The 20,252-nt window shown below is 36.8% G+C and overlaps 1 protein-coding gene and 2 non-coding genes across 5 annotated transcripts in view; 2 read left to right on the top strand and 1 right to left on the bottom strand.

Annotated features, from left to right (window-relative positions):
- Positions 1-20,252, bottom strand: part of Dora (zinc finger SWIM domain-containing dorado) — a 493,890-nt gene that overhangs the window by 76,125 nt on the left and 397,513 nt on the right. The gene's annotated exons all lie outside the window — the stretch shown is intronic.
- Trnag-gcc (transfer RNA glycine (anticodon GCC)) lies at positions 8,240-8,310 on the top strand. The gene has a single exon. It is a non-coding gene; the product is annotated as a tRNA-Gly (tRNA).
- Trnag-gcc (transfer RNA glycine (anticodon GCC)) lies at positions 8,556-8,626 on the top strand. Its single transcript has one exon. It is a non-coding gene; the product is annotated as a tRNA-Gly (tRNA).

The raw sequence follows: 20,252 nt of genomic DNA, 5'->3' as shown, positions 1-20,252 counted from the left end.
CAGTGCCACTAATTTCATGAGTTCTAAATTATGATAATCGGCACACACTGGGCCCGTAATACAGTGTTTACTCTATATATGTCCCATATGCCTAGCCGACAAAAGTCCCAGAACTATCCCCGAGACCTCTAGCTGTCGTGTTCTACGTTCGGCGTGGACCAAAGAGTAGTATCTCCTGGACGATATATGTCACTGACCAGACCCGTGTTGTTGACATATATCGAGAACCGTATTATGTTTACACTCCTCGGCGGCCAAGGTCACGCTAGCTTTGGGGCCCCTCACAGGCTGTACCCCACAGCAGTGAGGATAGTTCTGGGACATTTATCGGCTAGATATTTGGGACATATATCGATTAAAGACTGTATACATAAAACCGCGGTAGAAATAGTGTTAAAACGATACACGCGTAGAACAGTGAAACATTTTTGCACATTCCAATAATTATTTTTATAAGACTGTCCCCAATTTTCCTCCCCGATTAACGTCTCCGCGTTAAGAGTCGCAAGGTAACTCTCGTCGATGACGCTGCATCGCAACACGCAAACACTTTGTTAATGCATTAGGTATGTACGTGTTGCGTTGAGTCACAAGTGAAATTCCGTTTCTGGAAGCAAATTGCAGTGATGCACTCATTCACCGTCCTAATGAGTCATCCATTATACCGCCGGTGACTTCGTGGAAAAATGAAAATTTCCCAAGTAAAATTGCGACAAATACACGGTGAAACATAAACGAATTGTTCTTCTATTATTCACAGTATTTCGCCTGTTCCTTTATCACAAACGCGTAACATCTGCTCGTCGTACTCTCTCGACCTACCAGATAAATGGCAACGAGTCACTCGGAATAATGGCGAACGGGTACGATCGATTCGTTGTTGTTCACTTATGCGCTGCTCGATTTAAATGTATGCCGTTTCTATGTATGTTACGAAACTAAAACGATCATTATTAAATCCGTCGAGCTGTTTCAGCAGCATGCGCCCCTTTAATCCACGATCGATTATTCAATTGTGTTGCGCCCTGACATTTACCGGGCGCTTTTCCGCGAAACGTGTCTCTACGTTCTATATATGAATTCGCAAGTTTGCAGAAACTACGGGGCAACTATATACGGCCGGGGACATTTTCTTTTTTCACGGAGAACTATGGACAAAAGAGGACTATCGTTGCCATTCTACAAACCTTGTCCGATATCGATCCGGCACGGCAGCGGAGGCGTAATTTCACGCGGGTCGGAACGATTTCATTAGAATTATCGGTAATAACAGCGATCCGGCCATTTTTTAATTCGAATTTCCGTTTGCCCGTCAGCTGGAATCGCAGGAGGAAATGAAATTCCGGGGGAGAGAGAGTGGGAGAGAGAGAGAGAGAGAGAGGGCGAAAGGGAGAAAAGCGAACCGTAATTTCCCTTCCGCGGGTCGTAGCTGTCCAACAATGGATCGTGTGTGTGCCCCTCTATGAATAAGTGATCCCCCTTCGAACGAAAAGTCTAGACCCTGACGGGCCGAGTACAGGTGCAAAGGCTCCCACGGCTTCGCGGATCCTAGGCGAACCTGTATTCTCGCCTGGCTTTCGTCTCCTTTTCGTTTTCTACTTTTTCTTTTGTTCTTTCTTCTCACTCCCCGAGCGGGGGGCCATTTTCTACTCCGACAAATATTATATCCGATCATCCGTTTCAAAACGGAAAAACAAACCAGCCGTGCTCCACTCTATGACGATTGACAAGTCGCAGGCCCACACTCGGCGGAAAGGCGACACCAGTTTCGGGGACAGATCCTTCAACAAAGGATCTTTGTGCAGCGTCCTGCGAGGCTGACGTAAGAAAATTAAATCACGGGGTCAGTAGGCGTTGCACGATTTTAGATGACACCCCGAAATGGTGATTGGCCCCCTTCTTATCCCTGCCCAAGGAATGATCTTTTCCTGATTTGTTGGTACGGATTGATGCGAGAACTGGATTCAGATTATTACGAACCTTGATGAGGGCACGAGCTAAGTTTGTATTGAAACCGTAGAGAACGTCGCGAATCGGCATAATTATCAGAAGTGTAGTTCTTAAATCGAGGTGAAACTTCGTGGACTTTACATTGTGGAGTATATTTGGACTTTATATTGTAGACTACATTCGGACTTTACATATTGTACTTTATATTGTAGACTACATTTGGACTTTACATATTGTACTTTATATTGTAGACTACATTTGGACTTTACATGTTGTACTTTATATTGTAGACTACATTTGGACTTTACATGTTGTACTTTATATTGTAGACTACATTTGGACTTTACATGTTGTACTTTATATTGTAGACTACATTTGGACTTTACATATTGTACTTTATATTGTAGACTACATTTGGACTTTACATATTGTACTTTATATTGTAGACTACATTTGGACTTTACATATTGTACTTTATATTGTAGACTATATTTGGACTTTACATATTGTACTTTATATTGTAGACTACATTTGGACTTTACATGTTGTACTTTATATTGTAGACTACATTTGGACTTTACATGTTGTACTTTATATTGTAGACTACATTTGGACTTTACATGTTGTACTTTATATTGTAGACTACATTTGGACTTTACATATTGTACTTTATATTGTAGACTACATTTGGACTTTACATATTGTACTTTATATTGTAGACTACATTTGGACTTTACATGTTGTACTTTATATTGTAGACTACATTTGGACTTTACATGTTGTACTTTATATTGTAGACTACATTTGGACTTTACATGTTGTACTTTATATTGTAGACTACATTTGGACTTTACATGTTGTACTTTATATTGTAGACTACATTTGGACTTTACATGTTGTACTTTATATTGTAGACTACATTTGGACTTTACATGTTGTACTTTATATTGTAGACTACATTTGGACTTTACATATCGTACTTTATATTGTAGACTACATTTGGACTTTACATATTGTACTTTATATTGTAGACTACATTTGGACTTTACATATCGTACTTTATATTGTAGACTACATTTGGACTTTACATATCGTACTTTATATTGTAGACTACATTTGGACTTTACATATCGTACTTTATATTGTAGACTACATTTGGACTTTACATATCGTACTTTATATTGTAGACTACATTTGGACTTTACATATCGTACTTTATATTGTAGACTACATTTGGACTTTACATATGGTACTTTATATTGTAGACTACATTTGGACTTTACATGTTGTACTTTATATTGTAGACTACATTTGGACTTTACATATCGTACTTTATATTGTAGACTACATTTGGACTTTACATATCGTACTTTATATTGTAGACTACATTTGGACTTTACTTATCGTACTTTATATTGTAGACTACATTTGGACTTTACATATCGTACTTTATATTGTAGACTACATTTGGACTTTACATATCGTACTTTATATTGTAGACTACATTTGGACTTTACATATCGTACTTTATATTGTAGACTACATTTGGACTTTACATATCGTACTTTATATTGTAGACTACATTTGGACTTTACATATCGTACTTTATATTGTAGACTACATTTGGACTTTACTTATCGTACTTTATATTGTAGACTACATTTGGACTTTACATATCGTACTTTATATTGTAGACTACATTTGGACTTTACATATCGTACTTTATATTGTAGACTACATTTGGACTTTACATATCGTACTTTATATTGTAGACTACATTTGGACTTTACATATCGTACTTTATATTGTAGACTACATTTCGACTTTACATATTGTACTTTATATTGTAGACTACATTTGGTCTTTACATATTGTACTTTATATTGTAGACTACATTTGGACTTTAAATATTGTACTTTATATTGTAGACTACATTTGGACTTTACATATTGTACTTTATATTTTGGGACTTCATCATGAACCTTGAACTTGTATGGATCTTAGCTTGGTCTTTGCTTTCAGCTTGGACTTTTGAACAAGTTGATCTTGGACCTTGATCCTAGACTTTGAACTTATTGGATCTTGGTTTTGAATTCGTACTTGACTTGGACTTTATATTTTGTGCATTGATCTTGGACTTTAAACAAGTCGATCTTGAACGGTGATCATGGACTTCGAATTTGTTGGATCTTGGTTTCGAATTTGTACTTGAGTTGGACTTTATATTTTGTGCCTTGATCATGGACTTCGGACAAGTTGATCTTGAACCTTGCTCATTGACTTTTGAACTTGTTAGATCTTGATTTTGCATTTGTACTTTGATCTTGCCTTCGATCTTGAACCTGAACAATTTGATCTTGAAATTGATCATGGATCTTTAATCTTGTTGGATCTTAGCTTCGATGTTGGGTTTTGATCTTGGACTTTAAACAAGTTGATCTCGAACGTTGATCATGGACTTTGAACATATTGGATCTTGACCCTTGATCTCATACTTTGAACTTGATCTTTGCACGTCTTTATGAACGTAATTTTAAACAGAAACTGAACCTTTGGACTATTACAAACATTAGGTCTTATTTCACGACTATAGAGTAATTATTAGTAATTAATAATTATTAATTTTTCACTAGAGCATCATTGCTTCCGAACCAGCTGCAATATTGGACTGGACAACCTTCAATCATGCTTCGAAAGAACGTAGTACAGTTTGTCCCTGAACGGCGAAAAACCCGACGAAGTTTGACCAGCAAATATGCAACAAGGCGAAAATGAGCGCAGCTTTAGTCACGCTACCGAGCGTGTCTCGTGCTAAAAAGAGGACAGGGGAGAGACAGGGAGAGCGAGAAAGAGAGAGGGAGACAGAGAGACCTTGTTTGGTTTGTTAAGGAACAGTCTACAGCTTTTTGGCGGGCATGTTCGAGGAAGCAAAAAAGATCTAGGCGAGCAGCAGCGGATGCTCGCCGTAGCCTGTTTTTAACGATCCCGCGCGATACCGGGAGGTTAACAAACTTTTCCTTCTTTATCTCGGCGTTGTGTAGCATGCTCGCGTGTAGGTGTACGATCGCGCGTATCCGTCCTCTCCCGGCAGGAGCGTGCACCGTGTTCGTGGAAAAGAAAAATAACCAAGCGACAGACACAGAGAGAGACAGAGGAACAGGGAGAGAGAGAGAGAGAGAGAGAGAGAGAGAGAGAGAGAGAGAGAGAGAGAGAGAGAGAGAGAGAGAGAGACCGAAGACCGTCCTGTAATCGTAGACGTGCGCGAAACCCGGGAAATAATGCGCGCCACTCGTGGACGTTGCTCCCAGGATTAAAAAACGAGAACGGAAAACCGGAGAGGCTTTGTCCCGATGCTTTTCGAGCGGAAACGAACGTTTACCTGTAAGGTCGACCGGGACCGAAAAAGACTACGTCACGAAATAAGAATTTAACGTTTTGGTGCCAGACTTCTGGTACCAATTATGCTCTTGCCCATGCTTGAAATCGCTTACGATTTTATCGGCTAGAAACAGGGTGAATCCGGATGGAGAAATAAGTCGAAACTGTGTAGTACAATTGAGCCGTTTATTTTGAAAGTGGCCTAAGTCCATTTGTCAATTAGTTCTGTTGCCCGTAATTACGTGTACGACTTCAAGTTAGCTGTCGTAAACAGCATTTGCGGTTAAGTATATTCAGAGTATATACGATAATTTTGAACACATAAGTTTTCGCAGTTGGTTCAATAATGAAAACCATCACTTTGGAAGTGGCCTAAGTCCAATCCATTATTGACAATGTTCGAAGGACATTATCAAAAAGTGCCGGAAAGGTAATAACTTGCACAATTCATGTCCTGAATTGCATAAATTGTGTTTTTGAAGTGTTGTAAAGATATATAAAGTAAATTGAGTATTGTTTTTTCAATTTGAAGCATTTTAAATTATGTCGAATGGACTTGGGCTCTCTCAAATTTTATAACGAATCTGGTTGTTAACTTTGAAAGTGACTAAACTCCATTTTTAGGTAAGAAAACACATATTATTCACTTAATAATTGCTATTATTTCAATAGGAGCTGTATATTTACCTCTTTTAGATACACTTAAGTAGTATGACACATTGGTATCCTATGCGTATATTTTTAATTTGATTGAAACACAAACCCTTAAATACCTCAATTTAAGTATAAGTGGACTTAGGCCACTTTCAAAATAAACGGCTTAATTGAGTTGTAGGAGGCTTCGTTTTTTAGAAAAGCAACATTGCAGTTTCCTCGAGCACGCGCGCGGCTCTGGCGCGTCTGATCATGGCCGGCTGATTCTACTTCTTGCATGTAGGTGTAGCGCTAATGTGACAGGAAAGTTTCTGAAGTGTAATTATTATCAGAATGACACGATCTACGTGTGTATCGTTTATCGGGCTCTGGTCTCTTCGGCTCGTTATCATTTTTTATCGAGGCAAGGTTATTCTTTTTTTTTTTTAGCAGCGTGCTGCTGCTCAGGATGATATCGGGAATACGTAATTATCAGACTGCGGATCTTCATGCAAAATAAAAAATGTTTGCATCGATTGCAAGACGCAGGAGCGAAATAAAAATGTCTTTCTTCTTTTAATTACTTTGTTAAGCTGAAGCCAATACAATCAAACCTGTTTTTGTGCGATTTGTTTTGTGCCATTTTTTTATGCGGTATATGAATGCCAACGGTGTTGGTATTATAACACCCTGGTAATGGGGACCCCCTGCAGGGATCCAGCTTTGTAACAAATTGGAAAAGCATTTTCTTGAAATAGATAACAATTCCGAAAGGAGTTTGAAATTCCAAAAAGAGCTCCGATCGTGTACATCTGGCTATCGTGACGTTTACAAGCAGCTGATCAAACGACCGTCGTCGCAAAAACTTATCACTGACTTCATGGCAACAAAAAATAAATCAACTCTAATATCTTCAAGTGACGAAAGCGATTTTGAACCAGTTCATCACAAGAAGATGCGCGTTTTGGACTACGACGAACAGTATTGAATTATGTGCATTTTGAATATTTCTCCATGTTTACAATGAGAAATTAAATTTTTTAAAAATGTTTCCATGTGTAATTTAACACGTTCACGGACAGTACAAATTTCAGTGAGCTGCAAAAATAGACAGGCAATTTTTCTTGAAACTAGTTGTACTATCCGTAATCTGATTAGACATAAACAATAATAATGAGTTAACTGTCATTAGTAATGACAGTTGGTCATTACTTTGAAATGTATATTAATTACAAAAACTTAAGGTTGTACAAAATTAAATGAATAAAAATTGGCTTTAAAATTTGAATGCTATGGCATTCATGTTATTTTGCATCACTATGAAAATGAATGCTATAGCATTCACGTCCGCGAACGTGTTAATTATTTATTTTGTTTGGAAAGCACCTTCTCGCTATTTCGTAAATCTTTGACATATTTTCTAAGTGAGACTTTATTTTCTTTAATATGTTGTAAAAAATTATTTGTTATAGCTATTTATGAAATTTCTGAATATTTTTTTGTGCGGTTTCTTTTATGAGGTCCCTATCTACCGAACAAAAACAGGTTTGACTGTACGCTGATATCTTTAAATCTTTTTAACACTAAAAATACCGAGCTATAAATGTAACAGGTACATGTTGCCTTATAAAAATGACAAGATTTAATTTATTTAGAATTTACGCAGTTCTTATTGCAACGCTTGCTCTACTAAAGATATTTATTCAATCGTTGCTCTTTATAATTTTAAAAATTGTCAAACAAAAAATCTAGAACCGGTGGTGGTACGTTTAGTGTTAACATGCCCGCTGCTTTAACACTTTGACTGCCAAACTAGAAACCTCAAAAATTCCATAAAATCAAAGCAAGTTATTCAATGAAATAAAAATTGAAAGAAATTAAATTTATGATATTGAGTAGTCCTCCAGCTTTCTTGCATTTTACAGATCCCAATTGAATTTGGTACAATGAATATATTAACGTAAAAATTCATTTTAAAACCAGGACAAATAATTCCGTCACCCACATATGGTTGACACGGCAGTCAACGTGTTAAATTGTGGTTACTCATTTCTGTCGTAAAATGCATAAAATCCGCAGTCTAGTAATTACACAACAGAAGATTATAACAGATTAGCGTAGTGTACACAGTGGTAGACGCGGAAGTAAAAATAGACCCGAGGTTAGCACTGTCAAAGTGATAATCAATAATGTTTGGCGAGCTACTGTGAATCTATACCAATCGAAGACAGAGGTGCACTATACTCTGGTAGTCTGAAACGGAGCAGCGTCGACAGAAGCATCGGTGGTTCAGTGGTAGAATGCTCGCCTGCCACGCGGGCGGCCCGGGTTCGATTCCCGGCCGATGCAAATTTCTTTTTTATATTTTTTTTTAATTGAAAATCTTATAAACAATTGTACGAGTTTTATTTCTTTCTATGTCCATTCTATCTCTCGTTTTTTTTTCCTTTAGTACACTCTCTTAAATAATAAGAGACGAAGTAGGTCATCGAAATGGTACGTTCATACAGCAATGGAGAAAGGAGCAGTTATTGATTATGTAACATGGAAAATATTTCTTCTGCTCAGCACCTGAGAACCGGAGTCGCACGTGAGCATCGGTGGTTCAGTGGTAGAATGCTCGCCTGCCACGCGGGCGGCCCGGGTTCGATTCCCGGCCGATGCAAAATTCTTTTTTTATTTTTTTTTTACTTCAAATAAATCATACGAGTCGTCTCGGCACAGCTACGTACACCTGTGTCTCGTTTTGCGCGATATTTTTTGTGTATCATTTTTTGTGTACCGTTACTGGCTGCGGACCGTGGCTCCGTATACCATTTTTCATAGAAATAAGATAGCACAATATTGTATTTGTGGTGTAAATGAAATAATGAAGACATAAATTTAGTATAATAGCATGTTCCTCCAAGTCCCTCGCATTTCCAAGACCGGCCCATAAATTACGGGCCCCCTGGCGCTACACGTGGGCCTATGGTATGACGTCAAGTGCCATTGAGTGCGGTACGACAGAGCTGATTTCCTCACGAAAATCCGCTGACACTTTCCAACCGTTCCTGCGTCCTAAATCAATAATCTCCTAGAGAGGCTCTAGGAGACCTTCCCAAAAATGACATCCCCTAATTCGATCGTAGCGTAAACCCTGAAATTGGAGCTGGCGACGCAACAACTGTAATTGTCGCTCCACACAATCTATTGTAGCAGCCACAGAAACGCACGTACAAACTGCTACTTTGGTACTGATAACATTTACACCTCCCTCGAAGCATACCGAGACGGACAGAGCAGAAGAGTTCCCCCGCTCTCTGCAAATCAAGAACAAAGCGGAGCATGAGTCCGCGCGCCGGTGACGGAAGGTATAGCACTCGAGTGGTGACTGTAAGGCGTCACTAAAAATTTCTGTATTCAAAATATTTTATGCATTATTAAATTTGTTTGTATTTAATAAATTACTAAACATTTCAGTATTAAATTGCACCATTTTCGTATGTATAACATGAAAAAAAATATACAGAGTCTACCCGTTAAGTTTTGTCACCATTTTGTAGGCATTTCCGGTAGTGCCATGAAAAAATGTTGTAGACAAAAGTTTATCTGTACTTGGTGAGCTACATGTTCGCATATTCTTAAATTTGAAAAAATGCTTTTTACGTACAAAAGTAAAGGTCACCTTGACTTTTTTAAATATATACATGTATGTCAATGAAAAATCTAATACGAAGAGCGGAGTTATGTATCATAGAAGATGGATCGCAGTTCGAACATCTGATCTAACTTGATTTATTTTGTAAGAAATAATTTTTCATTAGAATTACGTTTGCACAAAAATTTCGAGTTTGAGGTCATTTTAAAGTCATAGTATGATACACCGTTGAATTCGTCTCGACGTCAGCAACAATCCTATCATGTCCATAACATATGATGCGATTTAAAAAAGTCAAGGTGACCTTTACCTTGATTGCACCACCGGAAATGCCTAAAAAATTGGTGACAAAACTTAACGGGTGAACCCTGTATAAAAGGGAAATATTCTAGGTCGGAAGAAATGTTTTGTTTTGGAGTTTAGTAACAGCTTCGAGTGCAAAGGGTTAAAATATCAATCGCAAGTGACTCGATCATCTCAACGATGTATATCTGCACCAGAGCTGCAGGAAAATGATCAACGAAAGGTCTAAGACGATCTTCAGTAGATCCGGACCGAATCTATTTCTGCATTTTATTCGCCGCCCGCCGGACGGGACCAATTAGCCCGTCGAGAAACAACGAACAAAGTTTCCGTTCATTATCCTGTATTATACAGCTATTGTGTCTGTTTAGGAGATTACGTATCGAATGGAACAGCCGAGCACCAGTGACTCGTTATACTTTGATAACCGACTTGTTCTCTAATTAAATTCCTTCGAGTATTGTTCCCCGGTCCTTTTGCATTTCGCGAAAGGTTACCATGGACTCCCATCCCCCCCATCCCCCTCTCGTTCCCCTAGCCGAGGATCCTGTTGCAGCATCGATCCGGCGTGGTCCCTGAAAGAAGACGGCCGTGAACTCCGTAAAGAGACACACAGCCTTCGCAGCTTCTTAGGGTCAGCCGAACTAACCCCCGGCTCCTCGATCCTTTCATCGGGCTTTTAGCCGCCTGCTCCCCTTTTCACCAGAAATCCCTGAACCTCCTTCGCTTTTCGCTTTTCGCTTTTCGCCCGAGAATCCTTGAACCATCTCTAACCATCGTTTGACCTCGATTAACGAACGTGGTGGACATTTCGGAAATACAGTGGCGTGCAAAAGTTCCCGGCCAGATGGTTTTTGCTATTTTTCTTCCAAAAAAAAAGCGTTATGAAATTTTTATTAGAATCATAAATAAGGTGGTATTACGTGAAAGGATATTACAAAAAATATCAACACTAATTATTTTTCTTACTTGTTTATTTAAAGAATAAGTAAACTTGCGTGTTCAAAAGTTCCCGGCCAGTATGTTCAACGAAAAAATTATGCTTGTTTTTCATTTTGTAACAATTTTGCAGTACATTATTTAATATGTTATATGTAATTAATATTTCGTTGCTATGCCTTTTGCAGCAATAACTGCAGCACAGCGACGAGGCACGGACTCAATTAACCGAGTAATGTAGTCGTGTGGTATTTTGTTCCACTCTTCTATTAAATTTTGAAAAAATTGTGTTTTATTGGAACTTCCATGATTTTTCATTCGACGTTTCATCTCTCCCCAAAAATGTCTATTGGATTTAAGTCCGCAGATTGAGAAGGCCAGTCTAAAACCTGTACTTTATTTGTAGACAACCACCCTTTTACGATTTTCGATGCATGTTTGGGGTCGTTGTCATGTTGGAAAAACCAATTTTCTGGCATTTCTTTTTCACCATATGGTAGCATATGAGTTTCTAAAATTTTTTTATACGTGACACCAGTCATGATACCCTCAATTTTTATAAGAGGACCAATTCCTTGAGCGGAGAAAGCTCCCCATACCATAATGCTCCCTCCACCATGTTTAACAGTTGGTGTTTGGTACCTGGGATCATTTCTTGTGCCAACTAAACGTCATACATATTGTCTTCCATCGCTGCCGAATAGATTAAATTTAGATTCATCCGAAAAAAGAACAGCTTTCCAATTTTCAACAGTCCAGTCACAATATTTTTTGGCGAACTTTAATCGGGCTACTTTATTTTTCTTATTGATTAGTGGTTTTTTAACACTAACTCTGCCGAACAGTCCTACATCATGTAATCTTCTTGTTACCGTACATCGACTAATATTAGCAACGTTTTCCTGTTGTAGTTCTGCTGCAATATTGCTAACTGTCTTCTTTGGGTTCGCAATTGATTTACGTTTTATAATTCTATCAATTCTTTTAGTGGTCTTTCGGGGTCTTCCACTCCACGGTCGATCTTTCACGCCATGCCCTGCACGATATCTGTTAATTGTATCGTTCACTGTACTTTTCCCGATAGACAATACTGATGCAATTTCGCGAGATGACTTTCCCTTTAACGACAATTCCATCACAATTTTGCGTACTTCGACAGATGTCTTTCGAACAATGTTTACGTTTCAGCGACTGACTACCAACTGAAGACTAACAACACGTAATATTATTTGAATGTAAACACTTACTGACCTTTTACAGACTTAAATACAATCCCGGCTTAAACTGGCCGGGAACTTTTGAACACGCAAGTTTACTTATTCTTTAAATAAACATGTATGAAGAATCAGCAGTATTGATTTTTTCTATAGTATTCTTTCACGTAATATGCCCTTATATCTGATTCTAATAAAAATTTCTTGACGCTTTTTTTTTGGAAGAAAAATAGCAAAAACCATCTGGCCGGGAACTTTTGCACGCCACTGTACAAGATGAAAAGAAACGACACCATTTGTCCGCTATACTCTATATAGGATGCCCCTGGCACCTTAGACCATACACTGCACGAAATTTCTATAAAGCCACCTACATTTTGGTGTATTTTTAAAAATTATAGAGAAATTTGTTTCTTTTCAAATCTCTGTAACATTGTATACTGACTACTGAGCAGAGATATACAGGGTCATCCGTTTTTAAACGGCGAAACGTCGACCAGCTATAGAGGACCCCAAATGGAACAACTTTCACCCCTAACACTTTTTTTGATTCGAAGTTATTTCATTCAGTCTCCACGGCGTGCCCCATGTAAAAAAAAAAACCAAGATCCAAAGGTCATACAAAAAAGTTGACTTAATAAAAAAGATGCCACTATTTATTTTAAACCAAACAAAGGAAAAATCATCAAGATACATAATTGCAGTCCTAATATATTTAATCTTAAGTGAACGCAAAAAATGACGGGTTTTTGCAATTATCTAAAAATCAAGACCGAATCAAAAAAAGTGTCAGGGGTGAAAGTTGTTTCATTTGGGGTCCTCTATAGCTGGTTGACGTTTAGCCGTTTAAAAACGGATGACCCTGTATACGCCACTCTCTCACAAATGTTTACGTTTTTAAGTCATTTACATTTTCGTCGAAGGTCGCGGAACGGGAGTGCGAAATTTCTATAAAACCACTTATAGTAGCGGACAAAAGTTTAAGACGAAAAGAAGAGAAGGAAGTAATAATTCAATTGACATGAAAAACATAAATACAGTGGTTTTATTTTGGTAGTAACAGATGAATAGTTTGTTTACATATTGGCAACAAAAATTTGTATTATGTTTCTAAGCATAATAGTAATAATATGCAAAAGAAAAACAAATCTATATTATATTTTCATGGTCAAAAGTTTAAGACTATGTATAAAAGAAACATTTTATTCGAAAAATGTGTGAAATATTTGTTTTATTTTAATAATTTGTCCAAAATCCATTATTTTTTATCACCTCGGCACATCTTTTCGGCATCGAATCTACTAATTTTTGACATTTTTCAACAGGAATGTTATTCCAAGCCGTTTGTATTATAGAGTAAAGTTCATTAAGATTTTTTGGTTTATAATTTGCCACACTTTTCTTTACTTTACTCCATAAGTTTTCAATTGGATTTAAGTCTGGTGACTGCGAAGGCCACGGTAGTACGTTAATATTTTCTTCACGAAAAAAATTTTTCACAGCTCGGGCTGTGTGTTTTGGATCATTATCCTGTTGGAATATGAAACTATGAGTCATATTATTGTGTGCATATGGTAACATGGTATTCTTCAACACGTCTATATACTGGAAAAGGTCCATAATTCCATCTATACGACGTATTGGTCCAGGGCCGTTGCGAGAGAAACACGCCCACACCATAACGCTACCACCCCCGTGTTTAATTGTGGGTAAAACGCATTGTGGTTTCAAATCTTCACCAATTCGGCGTCTTACATATTGTAACCCATCAGAAGCAACACGATTAAATTTTGATTCGTCTGAAAATAGTATTTTTTGCCAATCTTGACTCGTCCAATGTTCGTGAGCTTTAGCAAACGCAAGTCGCATTTTCCGATTTTTGGAACTGAGCATTGGTTTCTTCCGGAGTCTTCGTCCTCTTAAATAGAAGTTTTCCAAACGTCTTCTAACAGTTCTAGCACTAATGTTTGTGTCACTGTTCGTGTTTATTTCAACTGCAATATCACTTGCAGAACGAAAGCGGTCCTTTTCGCATAAGCGGTGAATCCGACGATCCAGTTTCGCAGTTGTTTTCCGAGGTCTTCCGCTTCTTGATCGATCAGAATATTGACCAGTCTTTAAAAATGTGTACCACGCTTGCTTACAAGCCGTTTCTGATTTATTTACAAGACTTGCTATTTTGGAAAATGTCATTTTTTCTTTTCGTAGTCTTACAATTTGTTCTCTTTCGTTTGGTAGCAAACTCCGAGTTTTACCCATACTTTTCTCCCCTGTATATAAACTTCAACCAACGGAAGGTATGCCAGACTCCGATTTCAAAATTTATATAGCAAATTATAGAAAGAACGTAATAGATGTTGCTTGTTAGACAGATCGTCTTAAACGTTCAGAGGAAACAAACGACTGAAACTTCTACATTGTTTACATTTGACGATCACAACATTGAGATGAAGGAGGTGAAACATATACCTGTCTTACTTTGAAATATCAAACAGAATAGAAAGACAGTACTTGTATATTACGCGTATAATCGAAATCGCGTATAATCGAAATCGCGTATCATCGTCTTAAATTTATGTCCGTTACTGTAGTTTGTGCTTAGATTTTGTGTGGATAACACGTGAGTCTCAGCAAAGGAACTTTCATTGTAATTCTGATGTGCGTATTTATACTAAAATTGATTTTTAAATTAATAAACATTGTATATATATTATATTTGTATTTATTTTTACTAGAATGCCACGAGGCAAGTTGTTGACCAGTGAAGAGAAGGCTTCCATTGATGCTTATAAAGATATGGGGTGTTCTAATCGATCAGTTGCGAAAAAAATTAATAGAATTAAAACAAATTAAAAAAAATAAATAAATAAATTAAAAAATTTATTTTAAGAAATAAATACAATAATTTAATTTGTTTTAATTTTTTTTTAACAAATAAATAATTGAATTTGAGAAAAAGTATTAGACATTTCATTTTAAAAACTGAAGGTGACCCTCGTATCTCGATAAAAAGGCAAAGTAATAAATAACAGATTAGAGCACTGTATGCCCCCCCCCCCTCCAGAAAATCATGAAACTTTTGTTCGAAACATTTTTTCGTACAACAAATAACAGTTATGTTCTAGCATCCTCGTTTCAAGGGGGCATCTGAATTACAAACTTCAAAAAATCGATTATTAAAAATTTTTCATGAATAATAATCCTCATGGAAAATATATTCCCAAAGTTAAATTAACATGCGCGTCGCCCAGCTGGTATATGGCAGGAAAAATTCAAATAGGTTTTTCTCGGAACCACTGCTTTCAAATTGGCGGGAAAGTTATGTAGAAATATAACTACTCGTCCAATCGAGTTGTCCCGAGGCATACAGCTAGACGAATACCAACCATCGTCGATGAACCTGAGACTTGCATAAAACATCAAATAAAACCATTTTTTTGCATTGATTACTATGGAATTTTCTGGCAAAAATCGCAACTTCCCTTTAAAATCCCACCATTTTTACAAATTTACACTTTTTCTCGGTTTTTTAGATTCGTCTATTACAGTATTATATAATAATCAAGAAAATTCTCGGTTTTTTATTTTAGACAAGAATTGGCGACTGTATCTTTCCCGCCATTTTACTCCTTCGGTGGCGAGGCCCTCTGGACGAGCGGTTATAACTCTATTTCTGAGGCATATTTATACTCAAAAAAATTTCTGTATATTGTTGAAATATTACATAATATGTCCTAAAAGTTTCGAAGAGATTGACCTAGTGTTTTCATTAAAAAAAAAATTTTGAAAATCGGCGTATTTTCAGTACAATGTGATTCGAGGAGTTTCTCTTTCCTCGAACGAACATCAGCCATGACACTGATTCAGCTAAGAAGAAATCTAAAAGCGAAAGGGTTAGACTAACGATCGGAATAACAACGTGGCGGTGTTAAAAACCATTAGCAGGCGAGAATCGTGCGGTAAAATCGTTCCGACACGCTCTCTTCGACGTCATTAAAGATACATCAACGCTGCCGAGCAGTTTTCCCGGGCGCGTAACGATCGGATTCGCGTTAATCGAATCTAATCGAATTTCACCGTATCCCGAAAGGAATCGAGACGAACCGACGAGGCGCGGCGCAACGCAACGCCACGGTGAAATTGAGTATCGTGATAACCTCGACACAGAGCGAGTCGAAAGAAACGCGATGCCAAGGCCGCGTCCACCCGGAGAACCAGTAAATGTCAGTTTAACCGGTTGAAGTACCTTTCCCTGTTGGAATCGGACGCGCCGCCATCGCTGCGACGTCACGAAAATCGAAAAACTCGATGTTCCTTACAACGCGATTCTCCTCGTTTCTAGCGTCGTTGAAACCACCGGAATAATTAAGGCAACTAAACACGTAAGTTTCTACGCGACCGTACACGGTGAAATCGTTCTCAGGAACTGCACAACACATCCCAAGGGGATAAATCGACGTATAATATTTTTTCTGATCAATGTACGTAGCCATTAGATTAACACTAAACCTACCACCGCCGTACAGTGGGCGAAAACGCGAAATCGGCGCACGAAAATGGAAAAATTTTCTTTTGTTTTTAAATAATTAAGAACATAGACCTCGAACATAGACATCGAAAATGTTTAAGAACATTTCAAAGGCAGCAAGTACGAAAAAAATTTTATGCCCCTCCACAACCCAGAGGAGGCCAGCAAAGTTGGAGGAAAAAATTAAAAACGTGAAATTATCTCTTTTCAAAAGATTTTCCCAATACTCAAGTGCAATTGAAAAGAAAACTATTAGGAATAGGTGAGTTGGGTTTAGACAATATGAAAGCTAACATCTTCTAGGATTCAAAACGATCTTAAATCAAATAATTGTTATTACATTTTGAAAATTATAGTTTTTTCAAGTGAGCACAAGTTTTTAGCCCCAATTTGAACTTCAAGTATGCATATGTTAGCCGGAACCTAATAGAACCTGACACCGACTACACTGTGATAAACTATGATTTGTTGACCAGACAATGCAAAATATTTCATTTGCCACAACTTACAACAAATCTACCAGAAATTACAGATTTACATCAGGAATATTAATGCAGATGAACAGGTATATTAATCCCACTTATTCTATAATTTGTTTAAAACCTGTGTACTTGATAAGCACCGTGTACATTCAAATTGATTTTTATTGTATTTGAAACTATAAAATGTTACCTTTTTACCTATTAAATTTCATTCAATTATCTCAAACGGTTTAGAAGTTATTATTTTAGAGCGCCAAAATGGCATTTTCGTCCACTATGCGCCGGTCAAAATGATGGGTTCCAGTTTTTTTATTTTACAATTACTGAAATTATAAAGATGCTTTCGTGGGAAATGATTAAATACATATATTTAATGGGAACCGCACAAAATTAAAATAAATTAAATTTCGTCATTTTTGTAAGACAACATGTATCAGTTACTTTTCAGCAGGGACCATAACTGTTATAACCTAAAAGAAAAAAAAGCTATGGAATAGCAAGTACTTCATCAACTAAAATCGTATTGGTCGCAAATAAAGATTATAGGTAACCGACAATTTTTTCTCCTGTTGGTGAATGTTATCGTTGAGAAAAATGTATTTCGATCACTCATGTATAACAGTTATCAATAAGAGAAATTTATTTCGATCGCTAATAAGAGTTATCGATGGGAGAAGTTTATTTCGATCGCTCATAACAGTTATTGATGAAGGAAATCTGTAATAGTTGTTACCAAATAGTACAACTTCCAAACGGTAAACAATCAATTATTTACAAAAATTTTTATTCATAAAATTAATTGCTACAATCAAAATTTAATGTGACAAACACGAGTTTTTCCAAATTTTCTCCTGACAAATTACACCGCAAATCCTCTGACATTAATTTTACAGTAGAAAAGGTTCGTTCAACGCTAACCTGAATTGCAGGCACAGCGTAAATTATGCACGTTAGTTTTCATAAATACGGGAGTCTATATTTCTGACTTTCCCAGATGAAAAAGTTTTGAAAAATTTTTTTCAGATTTTGTGTTGTTCTTGTGGTCTGTTGATTCGTCATATTGCACGAAACATTTTCAACGAATTTCACAGGCTTGCTCCATCCGAAAAAGAGTAGACAACTCAGTAATTGAATAAGCAACTGAAATGAATTTTCTCATCAATAATTATTATGAACAAGTGAAAAGAAATTCGATCATCGATAACTACTATTAGCGAACGAAATAAATTTCTCTCATTGATAACTGTTGTGAGCGATCGAAATGAACTTCTCTCATTGATAACTGTTATGAACGACCGAATAGAAACTTCTCTCATTGATAACTGTTATGAGTGATCAAAATGAACTTCTCTCATTGATAACTGTTATGAGCAATCGAAATGAACTTCTCTCATTGATAACTGTTATGAGTGATCAAAATGAACTTCTCTCATTGATAACTGTTATGAGCAATCGAAATGAACCTCTCTCATTGATAACTATTATGAACGATTGAAATAAATTTATGTCACTCATAACTGTTATGAACGATCGAAATGAACTCTCATTGATAATTGCTATGAGCAATCGAAATGAACTTCTCTCATTGATAACTGTTATGAGTGATCAAAATGAACTTCTCTCATTGATAACTGTTATGAGCAATCGAAATGAACCTCTCTCATTGATAACTATTATGAACGATTGAAATAAATTTATGTCATTCATAACTGTTATGAACGATCGAAATGAACTCTCATTGATAATTGTTATGAGCAATCGAAATGAACTTCTCTCATTGATAACTGTTATGAGTGATCGAAATGAACTTCTCTCATTGATAACTGTTATGAGCGATCGAAATGAACTTCTCTCATTGATAACTGTTATGAGTGATCAAAATGAACTTCTCTCATTGATAACTGTTATTAGCGATCGAAATAAACCTCTCTCATTGATAACTATTATGAACGATTGAAATAAATTTATGTCATTCATAACTGTTATGAACGATCGAAATGAACTCTCATTGATAATTGTTATGAGCAATCGAAATGAACTTCTCTCATTGATAACTGTTATGAGTGATCAAAATGAACTTCTCTCATTGATAACTGTTATTAGCGATCGAAATAAACCTCTCTCATTGATAACTATTATGAACGATTGAAATAAATTTATGTCATTCATAACTGTTATGAACGATCGAAATGAACTCTCATTGATAATTGTTATGAGCAATCGAAATGAACTTCTCTCATTGATAACTGTTATGAGTGATCGAAATGACCTTCTCTCATTGATAACTGTTATGAGCGATCGAAATTAACTTCTCTCATTGTTAACTGTTATGAGTGATCAAAATGAACTTCTCTCATTGATAACTGTTATTAGCGATCGAAATAAACTTCTCTCATTGATAACTGTTATTAGCGATCGAAATAAACTTCTCTCATTGATAACTGTTATGAGTGATCAAAATGAACTTCTCTCATTGGTAACTGTTATGAGCGATCGAAATGAACTTCTCTCATTGATAACTGTTATGAGCGATCGAAATGAACTTCTCTCATTGATAACTGTTATGAGCAATCGGAACAGTTTTTCTTCATCCATAACAGTTATAGAGGCGGATACAATTTTTTGGACACTAATAACTGTTATTTGTAACCAAAAAGTCCGAATTTTTTTCTTTACATTTTATGTAGATTATCTTAAATTTCGATAATAATCAACTTTTTATTAATGATTTTTATCGTAGAAAATTTTAGAATGACTGTTATTTTTGGTCCCTGCTTTTAAGACTTGGTAGGCTCAGTCTTAAATCTGTAATAGGTACGTGATAAATATGTATTCCCTTTTTAATTGACATCGATGCACTTGTTGTTACGGTAGCTACGAAAGGGACCAAAAGGCAAATGGAAATACGAGTTAATCCTTTCGGATGGACCTGAGATGCGATGGAAGCTCAGGATCTTGGTGCAGCAAACGGTTGTTGCTTGACACACTGACACGTCTGTAGCGAGTGCACACGCACGAGCAGGGCTTTTTCCAGGCGGATTATGGTCTCCGACAAATGCCAGGGGACCGTTACGGTCGGTCGCCGCATCTCGAAAACCAATTCTTTTTCTCTCGCTCCGCAAGCTCAGGTAGAAAAGCGAAAGAAGAGGGAGCAAGAGAGAGAAAGAGAGAGAGAGAGAGAGAGA

Source organism: Halictus rubicundus, chromosome 13 (assembly GCF_050948215.1).
Source record: "Halictus rubicundus isolate RS-2024b chromosome 13, iyHalRubi1_principal, whole genome shotgun sequence".
Classification (NCBI taxonomy): Eukaryota; Metazoa; Arthropoda; class Insecta; order Hymenoptera; family Halictidae; genus Halictus; species Halictus rubicundus.
This window is presented reverse-complemented; position numbering and strand designations above follow the sequence as displayed.